Here is a 5,092-nt window from a genome sequence, read left to right on the forward strand (position 1 = left end):
GCTTTTACGTCGTGTTCAACTTCTTGTTATGTTGGAATTGTTGCGAAGAAGAAGGCAGAGAGGAAGTGTCAAGAGACGCCACCGATTCTGGGTCCGATACATTTTCGAGGAGCAGCAACGGCTGCAGCATAGCCAGTATCAAATTATACTATAGGAATCTTTGTGATCAAGAACTTTGCTACAGGTATATTTGGCAGGGTATTCCCTTAACATATTCATTAAATTTACACTGTTTTGAGGAGTATCCTCATTGCCACAATCGTACTCGGACGCCATTTTCATTACTTATACTTGCCTCTAATTCGTCAAAACATATCACGTGCACAAAAATATCGTCAAATGATCGCAAACAATCAGAAACAGTTTACAATTGTGTTTTCTTATCGTTGTTTCCTCGCTTTTGCATTGCTACTCGTCGCCAACAAGACGTAACGATAGAAAATTTCCTATTTCTTGCGTCTTGTTTGCGATCATCGGCGATTGGTCGGGGATGAACGTAAAAGGTGGTTCCATTTACGCAAACTGTTTGTGATGAAGCTCTTGGAAGGTGCTTGCGATTGTTTGCGACGGAGTTACGCCCATATGAAAACATGCATGTGGAAACAGCAGCCGACAAGTTCCGCATGATTCACACGTGATTTATCGTTCGTAACGTGGCGTGGGGAAAGTGTAATCTGTGTTAGTTTCCTCTTCATTTTTTTTTTTCAACTTATCATTTTTTAAGGCGGTAAATTCCATAGAATCCGCTCACAGTTTCTGTTGTTAGTTGATATTCTCTCCTTTTGCCTTATCCATAACAAATATTTTTCATTTTTGTTTTCGTCCAGAACTCCACTGCTTCACAATATTTACAAGCCCCAATGACTAGTGGAAGCTCAAAATCTACTAGCCAAAACTGAAATTTCACTAGCCTGTGGCTAGTTGGCTACCGTTAGTGTCGAGCCCTGCCAATACAATGATACTTTTGCACGGTCTAAAACTATCCGGAGAAAGTAGATCTTAGTAAGTACTCTTGGTATCCAAAAAGAAAATTGGGGTAACCACGCATTTTTGAGAGATAATTAATTAAGTTTCAATTTGAGAAGGAATGCCATACATTGCTTTGTATTTTAAAGCTTTTTGCAAATATTTTTCATCAATTATCTTCAAAAAAATGTGTAGTTACCCCAAATTTTCTTTTTGGATTTCAATAACACTTGCTAAGATTAACATTTCCTGCATAATCATAAACCGGGGGAAAAATACCTTTGAATTAGTAGGCACCGTCGTTAAATGCTCTGTTACATTGAAAACTTCCAATTTGAAAGTAGTGTCCCTGTGAATATTCTGTCACGCGCGAAGTGACTTCCGAGAGTCCGATTGACTCTTGCCAGGAAGAGCTGTCTCCATCGGATCTGATCGAGTCTGTTTGCCAACTTTTTCAACCCCTCTCGCTCCTGTTAACCCTCACTTCCGGTACCATTGATCAAGCGCCATGCACCCAATTCCGGTTCCGGTTGCGATCGGACTCAATCCGCCTGCGAGTGAAGACAACCCGACTCAGGTCGAGTGTATTGGACATGTATGGCTTTCAGGGGGCTTTCGTTTATTAGTGCAGGAGGTGGGGTGGGGGGTTGGGGAAAAACAGGAGGGGGAATTGTTTGAAACTTATGTTGTCTTTCCCACTTCAAAGTACAACCATAGGTAGGAGAAATTGCAAACAACAATAGACCAGTTCACCCTCTTGATTGCATCATGGGTAATCAGGGCAACATGACAGGAAATTCAAAGGTTTGTATGGAAATACAAGCAATACATAGCAAAGTATACTGTACAAGACTATACTTTATAGACTTTCACCTTCATAAACCAAACAAATAAGTTCATGTTCACAACTGAGATGAACTAGACTTGGTATCCCTTCTTTGGAATTCCTAAATATTGCTTCTTTTTTGCCTCCATAAATTCTCTGTAATTTTATACCTTTGGAATTACAGGAAATGTGTGGCAGAAACTCTTTTTAATAAAGTAATTTCTACGATAGCCATTCTCTCCAAACTTATTCTGCCGCACCTTTGAGCGCGCATATCTTCTGTTTTGGAAAATAAAGAACCGAAAATTCTTATCATGAATACTTTTCATCGTTTTGAACTTCCTTACCAAGAGCGTGAACTCGTCTATTACGAAATATTTTGGGGGGTAAACTGAAGATGTATTATGGGATTTGACCAAGTAGAGAATTAAATAAAAACCCAGGTAGGAACATTTACATACAGTATAACAATGGCATTTACGTCACGTAATAGCCAAAATCTATTGATGCAAATATATCAACATACTATAGAAAGGTCCCTTGGTAGTAACTCGTTTTACCTTTCAAAAGCAAAAAATATATATATATTATTTAAACATACCTTCCACTGGTGAGCCAAAGTCGTCCACTATTACTCGTAGTTCACAGTTGCTTTAAAACTTCGAAAGATGAGTGTCTTTACCAGCAAAACATGTCCATCAACAGAGGGTTTTCCAAACGGAAAGCAACATGTGCTTCAAACGTATGACAAGACTGATTACTTAATTCGTAACATAAAAAAACAAGTTTGAATTTTCCGCTCCCGGGTTCCGCCTCTCGGAGGCCATGTTTGTTTCCTGGCAGTCCTTTTCGTCAGCAGTATTCCGTGTTGAACGGTAGATACTTGATGTATGGGGAGATATATTTTACCAAATGCTACCTTTGTGACTGTCAGTTTTTCATGTGTCTGTCATCGTATCCACGAGGCGATCGCCGAGTGGATCCGCACACTACTTTGACAATGTTATGACGAAATTCATTGTCAATAACAGGACAGACGCATAAAACACTGACAACAATTTGTTTTTTGCAATAACAAGAAGGCAGAAGGGTCAAAATTAAGTCAAAACACGAGAAGAACGCGAGACAGAAATGCGACAAACTTCAATCTGACGCGAGCAATATCCCGTCATTAGGTGCGGTTGCGCACAGCACGGTAAATGGCATTTCCCGTGGTAAATTTTCCCACGGTACATCACACTTGGGTTCAGTATACCGTGGTTCAAGCGGTTACACGCGAATTCCCAAGGTAAAGCAAATCACCATGCATATTCGAATTTCTAAGAAGAATAAAATAATTTTGGTTTTAGCCGCCGTCAAAACAGCGGGTCTAGTAAACAGGTAAAAGAATCAATTGAAATACATACAATACTCACAGCATTGCCCGAAATTCCGCCATATCCACAATCTCAAAGCCACACGGCGGAGTATTCACTCCGGCGAGCACGAGTTTGTCATTTGGAGCGAATGAGAGATGCGAAGAAACTTTTGCTGTCAAAAGTTGGGTCTTGTACCTTGGGCATCGAAACACCATTGCAACTTACCACGTTAAATGTCATGGGCGCTTCGTCTCATGTTTTTGACGTATCCATGGATATTTAACACGGGAAATTTACCTCGGGAAGCGTCGGTCACACTACTAAATACAGTTTCCCGTGGTAAAAAGGCAATTTACCAAGGTAAAAGTGCCCCGTGTAACCGCACCTATTATCGCATACCGTATTTTCTCGATTAAACGCCCCCGGCGTTTAATTAAAAATCGGCAGTTTTGACCCGGCGTTTTTTCGAGGCCGGCGTTCAATCGGGGTCCGGCGTTTATTAATGAAATGCAATTTTCTGCCATTTTTCCAGGTTGATTTATTATTACCGATCCTTGGAAATCTAAGGGCAGTTTGTAAGTGCTGGACGATTTTTTTCCTGGATTACCCGAAGTTACAGTATTATGGTACCGTACATGCGGCACGTGTACCATGTTGCAATCAAGATCTGTATCACTAACAAACAGCACATAAACAATATATGAATGATGTAGGACAAGTAGTAAATGATATGAGTGCAAAGTTTTAAGTTTATAAACGGCAATGTCGCTAACGTCCTTCTCGTTTGTGTTTGACCTTGACCCCGAATAAGCGACGGGACCCCGATCAAACGCCGGGGCTCCGATTAAACGCCCCGATGATGCGTTTATTCAAAAATCGGCAATTTTGACCAGGCGTTTTTCCGAGACCGGCGTTTAATCGGGGTCTGACCTTTAATCGAGAAAATACGGTAAATTACAATTTATGTGTCTGTCCGCTTATTGACAATTAGCCAATGAGCGCGCGAGAATTTTGCAGTCATTGTAAAAATGCTTTCGAACGTGGTAACAACGTGCAGTTGGAAAGCATTTTCATTACGGTTCCAAGCAGATTTGTTATCACTTGATGTGATAGTCTTTTGTTCCTCATTTTTCACTATTGTTTCTTGCGTATCGATTATGCAACTACATTTCACGATATGTTAATGACTTATTTTACAATGACTGCAAAATTCTCGGGCGCTCATTGGCTAATTTTTATTGTCAATAAGCGGACAGACACAGAAATTTATAATTTATGCGATAATGACGTGTATTGTCAAGTCACGAATTGAAGATTCTCGCATTTTTGTCCCGCGTTCTTCTCGTGTTCCGCCTCGTGGATCCACAGCTACTTTGACAATGTTATGACGAAATTTATGATCAATAACAGGACAGACGCATGAAAAACTGACATCAATTTGTTAATTGGTACTAGTTTATTAGGGTGCGTTCCTTTGGGAGGATCCAAAAAAGGATCACGGATCCAAGATAACTTGGATCACGGTGCAGCAAAGGAACCGATGAATCTACTCTGGGAAATTATTTTTCGGTTTCTTCCCAAAAAGATGCACCTTCAGGCCTCTTGCCTTTTGGACAGCCATCGGTTTTGGTAACCATATTCTTTATTCAGTTTCATTGATTAATTAAAGCTCTATCCCTCGGAGCTTTCATGCGTTGCATTCGGCTTGAGGAGTACGTTTTCCGGTGGGTTTTTTGTCCCGTTTGGTTTTTATCCCTCTGGCCCCAGTTGTTCAAAGTGTTGATCACCGCTATCCACTGATTAAATCACTAGAAGTAGATAACTCAATTGGTTTTGCTAAAGTTTATCCGCTGGATAGTGATTTATCCTGTGAATAGCGATATCCACCTTTTGAACAACTGAGGCCTGATTTTTTCGTAGCGAGCAGCGTATTATGATTTTT

This window comes from Montipora foliosa, chromosome 7, assembly GCF_036669935.1.
Source record: "Montipora foliosa isolate CH-2021 chromosome 7, ASM3666993v2, whole genome shotgun sequence".
NCBI lineage: Eukaryota > Metazoa > Cnidaria > Anthozoa > Scleractinia > Acroporidae > Montipora > Montipora foliosa.